Raw genomic sequence first — 9,671 nt, forward strand, 5'->3', positions numbered from 1 at the left:
GCGATGCCAGTGATTTGACGGTAGGTGCTTGTTTGGGCCAACGGGTGGATAAAATTTTCCGTCCAATTTTCTATGCTAGTAAGACCCTCAACGAGGTCCAACAAAATTATTCAATCACGGAAAAAGAGATGATCGCGGTAGTTTTTGCTTTTGATAAATTTAGATCATATCTTGTGGTTGTTAGGGATTATAGCCAGTTAATCAACTGTAGTGCAGTGGAATTGCGGTTTAAAATTTATTTCTAATCCCTTTTAGTTTGATCTTTGTCCGTTAACCATTGTTAGAGAACTCATGCTTAATGCATTTTTCTTCAGCTTTTCACAATTGAGTTTTAGTTTAAAAGGTATCTTTCTAAGAACATATCTCATGATATTGAGCATTGTTCCAGGTAAATGGAAATTTAAATTCAAACTATGAGTTGACTTTCACTTTTCTTTTATTTATTCATTTATTTAACATTATGGCCATTAGTCTTGGCCTATATAGGGAAATACTCTAAAAATGGTGAAACAATGAGTTGGCAAAATCTTGGAGATTGTTGTGAGAAGAACCACCTTCCTTAAAAGCATTTGTTGGTGAAACCTTCCATTTGATGGCATTCTCTCTCATCTCTCCATCTCCCATCACCATATTGAGACTCCTCTTTATCTCTTCATCAGCAACTATCCCATCTTAATTAGGAGTAACTCTAACACTAGTTTTCCAATAATTTGCAAGCAGCTTAGCATTTGTTAACTGATCAGTCCATTGCGGAAATGCCACCACAGGGACTCCACAAGCCAAGCTCTTGGTTGTGGAATTCCAACCACAATGAGTAAAAAAACAACTTATTCCTGGATTCGATAGCACCTCTAATTGATTGCACCATGGCATTATCACTCCATTTTCTTCTACTTTTTCCATGGATTTCTCTCTTATAATCCACAAGAATGGACGCCCACTCTATATTACTGCTCTCCTCATGTCTTCCATTAGCCTCTCTGATACTTGTGTGATGCTTCCAAAGGACATGTAAATAACTGAAGCTTCATCCTTTGAGTTAAGCCAATCAATGTAAAAATGGGAAGTTGGGCATTTGAAAAGATCACCTCTCACTGAAGAATCAGAACCACAAGGAACCAAAGGCCCAATTCCCACCAATTTGTACTTGCTGATGGAGTTCAAGGCCTCCAATTCTAATGCGTCCAAGGTGTTGACAAGAATTGTTGGATTAGTTTGTCCATCAAGCATCTGGAGATGTTCTTCCAGGACTGAAAAAGCATATTTGTTGGTATCAGAAGGACTGAAAAAGGAAGGAAGATCAAGGCTAGATAAAGGCGGCAATCCGGGGAAACGAAACATGAAAGAAGAATCACGGATATTCTTCTCTAGTTCGTCGCTAAAACCATTGAAGCAATGGTAATAGATGTTGAAAATAGTAGCAGCTTGAGACCAGAAAAGCAGGGATGGTAGGTTGAATTCCGGAGCCAGCATAGCAACCCAAGGAAGAAGAAGAGGGTAAGCAACACAAGTGAATGAAGAATTGTTTATGATTTCACTGAGACTTTCAGAGCCGTGAATCCTCAGACCTGATATGTAATCTTTAAAATTTTGGATCGGTTTGAAAGCATCATCATTGCCATCAGTAACAAATCATAAACATATGTTGGGATGTGAAAAAAAATTAAAAAATATACTGTCTTTTGTACGAATTAGACAAAAAAAAAAATCAAAAAATTGACCGAATTTATAAATATTAATCTTCAATTCTATTATTAAATTACAAAAAACATGAAATCTTTTTTTAGAATGAATTGATATGCAATTGGCGCAAAATAATGAATAAAAATATCTATGTTTTATAATAGTGTCTGAAATTGACCTAAATTACCAACCTTAGGGGGGTAAAATTGCTCTTCGCTACAAATAGGGGCAAAATTGCAACATTTTAGACGTTAAGGGTAAAATTACAGGGTATTTTTGCACCTTAACCCTTTATAAAGCCCTAGTAGCAGACAGCCGCTCTAGGGTTTTATAACACCTTAAGTTGGAGTTCAGAGCATGATTTTCTAGAAAGAAGCTTTGTTTGTCTCCTTCATCTTTGTCTTCATGTTTGTCTTCATCTATTGTGGTTGCTTAATGTTGCCGGCGAAACTCCAATGTAAGTTTTTTTTTTCTTGGATGAAAGTTTCATTAAAGGGAGGGGAGGGGAAGGGAAGGGAAGGGAGGGGAGGGACTGAAATTACTTAGCTCAATTTTGCTTTGGTTTACAAAAAAAACTTGACAAAGAAACGGACAGGAGAGGCAGAGCTCTCACTGTCTTCACACGACCAACTGAATAGAAGGAGATGTAATGATGGCTGTTCAGGCTAGCAAGGAAGGTAAGCTATTGTGAACTTGGTCTTTTTTTTTTATGAAAACAAATTGGCTAATATGAATGGATCTGGCTTCCAATGTTTAAGGTAAAATCAATCTGTACAAATCTAGAATATATTTTTACCAGATCTTTATATATATCAAGAAAATCAATCTGAATACACCAAGCGTGCAATGTTTAAGAAATTAAAAGAAATCTTAACAAGTTTAGTCAATGATAATTTAGAAACTAATTTGGTGCAGGAAAACTAATGATTCAGAAATCTGAATAGATCTTGCCATCCCTAAAAACTCTAGATGTGCTAATTATGATTGATGCAATGATTTTAATGGAAAAGAGGGTTAATTTTAACTTAGTTAATTCTTATGATAATTTTAATTTTGTACAGGAAGAACAATGGTAAAACAATTTGAACAAAATCCATGTTTAGAGGATGTTCGTACAAGTCAAAAGAATATACTAACAATGATTGCAAAATGTGGTCGGCGAATTAACTACCTTATTGTTAATTCTACTTATTTAAAGGGAAAAATATGAAGTTTTCCAATCGTTTCATTGTGTTCTTAATTGCATAATTAAATGATATTTGTTTTCTTAACAGTTTACAATCTAGATGGCTCTTGCATGACCATAATATTTTCAAAAATTGGTATGGTTGTAAATAAAGCCACCACTTAAACAAGTACATAAGAAGCCAATCAAAATAACATCTCCAATAACAGAGTTGGATCCTTCCATCAATTCGGTGCTCAGTATCCAGGTGTACGTTTTTGAATGTCCATCTACATATTGATTAATTATCTTCATCAACTTCATCAATAAACAATTTCAGTATCAAAATACTTAATTTTTTTAATATTAAAGTATACAATGTACTTAGGTTTCCAAAAGAAACAAGAGGTTCATTTCAATTTTTTTTTTATAGAGGTTCATATCAAAATAGTTATGATTGTTTACCTGCTACAATCTTCACTTCCTAATTCATATATATTTTTAATTGTACTCTATAGAAATTTGTAATTTTGTTTTTGTTTTTTTAGCAGATGAACTTTGAAAATTTTGTCATGTTGAGTTATTATTATTATTATTATTGTGATATTTACGAATATTATACACAAACAATGAGAGGAAAAAGAAAAATGCAAGGAAAGGGAAAAAGAACTTGTGGTAAAAAAAGCAGCACGTCAAGGTCTCCCTTGATCCAACTGTTGGCCTGCTGGCCTATGATTCTTTATCTAATATATATAGCTTGCACAACACAAGCAATAATAAGTTTCAAAGGTTGGTATGCTTGTAAATAAAGCCACTAATTAAGCAAATGCATAATGTCAGAGCGGCTTGAGCTTTTGGGAAATTAAAAAACTAATGGTGTGTTGGATCTGTATGGTACACGTTGGAAGCCCAGTGGGTATTTGCATACACTTTTAGTTCAATCGGTTCCATGACACATAAAAAGCCAACCAAAATGACATTAGGATTGACATGGTTTGATTCTTCCATCAATTAGTGCTCAATATCTAGTTATACATTTTTAAATGTCCATTTACATATTAATTAATGATCTCATGAGTATACAATTTGGCATTTCAAATTATGGTGAATCCATAATTTTCTATTTGGCGTTACAATTATTGCATCATTTTAAAAACATGATATATAGTATACATCGTGTGGATATAAGTCCACATACTACTTTATTTGGCATCATGTTTTGAATATCTTAAAAATGAGGATACATAGTAATAGTATACATCAAAATTAGGTTAAACGACTATTACAAATAAATCTTATGTTATTTTCTGAAACAAAAAAAAAATTAAGCATACCATATATAGTTTGGTTTGTATATATTAGATATAAGTTATCATTTAAATCTCTATATGTCATATTTAACACTTTTAGCCTGATGTAATTTAATTTAATTTGTCAAATTTTCTACTAAATCAAATCTCACTTTGTTGGATTAGAACAACCTTAAATAGCTTATTAGTTTTAAGAATAACAACTTACATCGCCGAGCTTGGTAGCATAAGCTTGTGACCCAAATGGGGGGCAACAAAGTGATGGAACATTACTATGGCTCAAAATTCCAGGCTCATGCAGCTAACATCTGGCTGGTCCATTCCAAGCTGAGAGTTTAACCATGACCAAGGTTGAGATGACTTGGTTCCTAGAGTGGAGGGCACCGCGCTAGGCTGGCTTCACAGAGCAGCGACAACCTCCTACTCCTAGAAGTGGAAGGAATACAAGGTGGTGCTACCCGAGCCCACATGGTCTAATGAGCCAAGCTACTGCACCATCACTTTTTTGTTGATCAGTTTAACGAATATTCATCAGGTACAAATCAGTTAACAGTTAAGTTACACAAAATCCTATGTAATCCAATAGGATCAACAAGCTGATGTACATTAGTCTTTAATATTAGTGTTGTGAGAATTCCACATGGAAAGAATAAGAATGAAATTTGTATTTTATATTGTCTGGAGACATCTGTATTGTATAAAGACATCTGTATAGCCTGGAGACATCTGTATTTTGGAAAAAGGTAAAACAGTTTTATAATTGTTTGGCAACCAATACTTACACAATATGGTTTCCCCTAAGGTACACTATGGTTTCCCGTGAGGTACACTACATGGTTTCCCCTAAGGTATAATATGTTTTCCATGAGGTACACCATGGTTTCCTCTAAGGTACACTATTGGTTTCCTATGAGGTACTGTTGTCCTAAAATGAGACTGTGCATTAGATACAAGTAATAAAATGATAAGTCCAGTATCGTATCCACAGGGATTGAGAATCAAAGTTTACAAGAAATACTTTGTAGAACATGGTGTGTGTCTGTGTCAATTCTTAAATTTGAGAGGTGTTGTTCAAACATAAACAAGATCAGATCTTTAGTTGATTTCAAAGAGTACTTAATGATAGAAAATGGAAGAACAGGTCAAGCACACCAGAACAGGTCACTTTCAGTCTCTAAACATCCTATTTATTCATGAATGAAGTAAAGTGATGCCAAGGTCTCTGTTTTGATGCTCACTTAAGTCAACTCTCGTGTGTTCTTAAGATTCTAAGACATACTGCAACCTTAAGCGTCCCCAAAGTTGGTTCTTTCTTGCATTACGATCTAAACAGCATTTCTCTAAAGAAAACCCTTGATGCAACCTCCTGACATCTCTCTTTCGGGGTTGAATGCTTGACTAATGGTTCCGTGAAGATGAAAGCAGTGTCCTATCATGCATCTAACACTAACATACATGCATTTAGTAATGGAGTTAAGGATTTGTCAAGCACATCATAATATATCAACATTCATTCATAAATAAGATTAATAGAAGACTTACATAACCGGCCCTAACTGGCCAAACCCATTCAAAACGACTACTCACTCATAGTGAAGAGTGAATAGCCACCATTTTCCACAGACCTCCATTGGAGGCGTCATTGTCCTAAGAGAGCTTCGCCTCTCCTCAAAAGTTCTAACTAAAACTGATTGTCTCCAAAAGTAAAAAGGTGTCCTTTTTCCTTTCCTCGACTACGTCTATATATAGGAAGAAAAACGAACCATGCCACAAAATATTACAAAATAAGATTGTTTTTCCTACTGTTACCTAACACTAGGGAATGATTAAAATTAAGTTAACCCTTGAACACTCAAGGGGTGATCCGTCTTATCATCATGTTGCTTTCCTGCCTTTCCTGCAACTGCTGCCACACCGCACCCATCACTTGTCTAGTCGCTATCCTTCATCGGGTACACAGTGAAAATCCGCTGGATCAAAGGGCGCTCAACTTCTTACGGTTTGTTGCAAAACAGGCTGTGTTATCGCCCATTTTGACTTGATCAATACAATTTGCATAAAACACTTATAAGTCCATGTATTTCGGAATATTTTGCGTGAAACACACATAAAATGTTATTAGAATGCTGTTTAATTATAGTCATATTCATGCCCAACAAATACCCCCAAATAAAATCCTTACTTGTCCTAAAGTAAGCAAAAAGATAATAATAACACAAGAAAATAGTTTTAGGCATGAATAATCAAAGGAGTATTTACAGAAAGAATTTATGCAGAAATAAGGGAAACAGAATTATAGGAAAGTGATTTAAACAGAAAGAATTTAAGAAGAATAACTTTTTGAACAATTTGTGACTGCTAATGAGGCTTTTGCTAGAATCAAAATTTTAAAACCCTTTCTTATGAAATTCCTCAAAGCTTCAAATTGAACCTCAATCCTCATTTAAACCACCTGTTAAGCTCCAAGTGCCTCACTAAGCTTAGGAAGATTCACACACTCTCAAATGGCCTTTGTTGCCATAGGGGAAAGTATCATCACTTCTCAGCTTAGTACTATGATCGCTAGGTTATGACATTGCTCATTGGCCCTATCTCGATGGATCAAAAATTTTACGATCATAGTCAAAAGGTCTTGACATGGGTCGTACCGTTAGGCTAAGGCTAAGGTATGGACGTGAATTGGTAATTTAAGTGTATGAATTTTCTACATGCAATGCAATTTTACCATACTCGGCACTTAGCATAGATCATTACGCACAGCCCGTTTCACAATATAAGCCAAACTATCCCATGAATACACAAACATAATTATCCAAACATTTGACTTTAGTCTCAAGATGTTAGCATTTGTCCAAAAATTTAAGAGACTAATTCAAACACTTTTCTGTTATCTTTTTAAAATTCCTATTCATTCCTCAAATGTCATCATTTCACCGATTGATCATTATAAACACAGATTTTCTCAAAAAAATTTCATTTTTCTTTCTCTCGAGCAGCTTTTCCTGAGCATGAGACAAATTCAAGGTGTTTTTGGGATTACAGTGAAGGGCATTGGTTCCTTAAATCTGTGTTTGCGAAAGAATAGGTTAAGGCTCAAGTTGGATATCCTAACAATGTGAGTGCGAAGCACATGTAGGCTTTTTGTGGAGTGAATTTGGGATCTAACTGCCTTTTCGTCTTATGATCATCCAAAATTTTACCATTTTGATAGGGCAGCCAAAGCAATGCCTACCTAAAGACAATATGCACTAGCCCTCTCATGAAGAATCATCGCATTTTCATGCTAATGTAGGCTCAAGTTCTCACATTTCAGGGCTTTTGCGTTGGAGCAGGAGATTCTTTAAGTGAAGATTGAGTTAAAACTTGAAAATTTTCAGAAATTCACGATTTTAAAAGGGAGCTCAAATAATAAAACAAAGCTATCACCTCAAATTTGCAATCACAAAAGCACAATCAGTTGCGAAATGGATCAGAAAGTGAAATGATTACATAAACACATTATGCGATTTGCTTAACAAGGACGTCAAGATTTTATTAGAGGGAAATTTGCTTAAACTTATCATACTACAACAACAGCACGCTTCATCTTTTTATCATGTTATGCTCAAGTAGATTTGTAGTAGTTTAAACACATGCAATCCACCCCCCAAATAAAATTAACATTGTCCTCAATGTTACTCTAACAACAGGATAAAAGAATCATAACATGATAACATGGGAGTGTAACAATAAAAACAAAGAAGGGTTATAAGTGTTACCGGATGCTTGGATAACGACAAGTTTGAAGACAAGTGGGGAACGAGAGGAATCAACCTCTCGATCCTTAGCAAGAGCGGCACCATCCCCTTTCGAGGAGGTAGCGGCATTTGTTTTAGGGACATCAGATTTTTCTCTTACCGGACTTTTAACCGAGGTACCCGAAGGACTTTCCCGCCCATGCTCCTCTATACAGACATGCTTCAACATATCCACTTCTTGTTGCAAAACAGCAGTTTTATGCTCAAGAGCATGGATCTGGTCTCGGTTAGCCACATTCTGCGTAAACAAAGCATCGAACTTGCAAACAATATCATCATTGGTGAGCTTTGTACATTTCTTGTAAAAAGCGAGGTCTTTTTCGGGCGCAATCTGCTCGGACTCAGAGGAAACAGACACAGTAGGTTCACACTTTCTCTTGTGGCTTTCAACTCTCCTTGCTTCAACGAAGTCGGCCATCCATACCCATTTCCCATTCACCAGCTTCCCAAACAACATGCTTTGCAGGCTCCTTAAATCAATCTGGTCAGGGTGGTTCACCACAGTGAGCTGGCTGCGGTCCTCTAGTTTAAAAACCCCAAGTTCTTCTGCAATCCGAGTTACAATGCTTCCACAGCAAATGACCGAGGAATTCTTCTTTCCGAAGTTGCTGATGTACTTCCCAAACCAATAGCCTAAGTTCATTCTGGGCCTGATCGACATACTCCACAAGGCCGTCAAGTCAGCATGGGGAATAGTAGCCTGGTTTTCTCGGGCAAAGATGGTTCCCGAAACCAGTTTATGCAGGTAGCGGATGGCATAGTCATCAATATTCGATGCTTTGGAAACACTACCGTCATAGCTTCGCTAGCCCGAAATAGAATGCCAGAATGCTGTTGGGTCAAACACCTCAGGAGTCTGAGTAAATGCCTCCTTGTAGCCTTCAGATTCCAGATCATCATCGTCCGTAGCACCCAGTAAACTGTTGAACGTATTCAACGAAGGCCGCTACGTGTGAGTCATTAGCCTGAAGCTAAACTTGCATTCTTCGTCGGGATCTGTGATATCTGGATTGTGCTTAAACGTGGCCAAGAATTCTAATATGAGTTCTCTGTAGGCTGGCTCAGTCATTTCAAAGAAGCAGTCGAAATGGCCGGCCTCCATGAGCCTCCACACACGCTGATCAAGTTTGAGCCTTTTTCCAACAAACTGTCCTCACAGGCCCGAATTCGAATTGCGCAAGTTCCTCATAATATTTCTGCATGGCCGCATCCTTGAACTGAGCAAGCTTTTTCACCAATTTTTCGTCCGGAACGAAAGCAACTGAGCCTGTCCCCGCCATTTTTCCCTTAGCTTTTTCTTTCTTCGATGAGCCCTCGATTTTTACCTGCTTACCAGAGCCACGAGTTCTCATGCTGTGCTCAAGTTTAAATAGGGTTTCCCAATGGTAAAGAGCACAGACCATGCGGTGACTAGTGAAAAGGAATGTATGAAAAAGAATTCAAATCGAGCAAGGGACCGTAATGAGGTAGGTCTCCTTAAGTAGGGAGAGGAGATGGAACGGTCTGTTACCAACCCATCTTTATGAGGGCGGCCCAAAGGACGCCACCTGGACAAATTGGCAAAAGGCGCGTACCTTCGAATAGACCCTTGGGTGACAAACGGTCACGCTTCAAATTTTGAATTTAGTGCTTTATTTTTATTTCTATTTTTGTTGTTGCATTTTTTGAATTTTTCGAAGTCTAAAAGGTCTTTGTCGAGGGATCCAAACATAAATT

The 9,671-nt window shown here is 36.8% G+C and overlaps 1 pseudogene; it reads right to left on the reverse strand.

Annotated features, from left to right (window-relative positions):
• Positions 1-495: 495 nt before the first annotated feature.
• Positions 496-8,616, reverse strand: LOC136222872 (phloretin 4'-O-glucosyltransferase-like; annotated as a pseudogene).
• Between the last annotated feature and the right edge of the window lie 1,055 nt (positions 8,617-9,671).

The sequence above is a fragment of the Euphorbia lathyris genome, chromosome 3 (genome assembly GCF_963576675.1).
Source record: "Euphorbia lathyris chromosome 3, ddEupLath1.1, whole genome shotgun sequence".
NCBI lineage: Eukaryota > Viridiplantae > Streptophyta > Magnoliopsida > Malpighiales > Euphorbiaceae > Euphorbia > Euphorbia lathyris.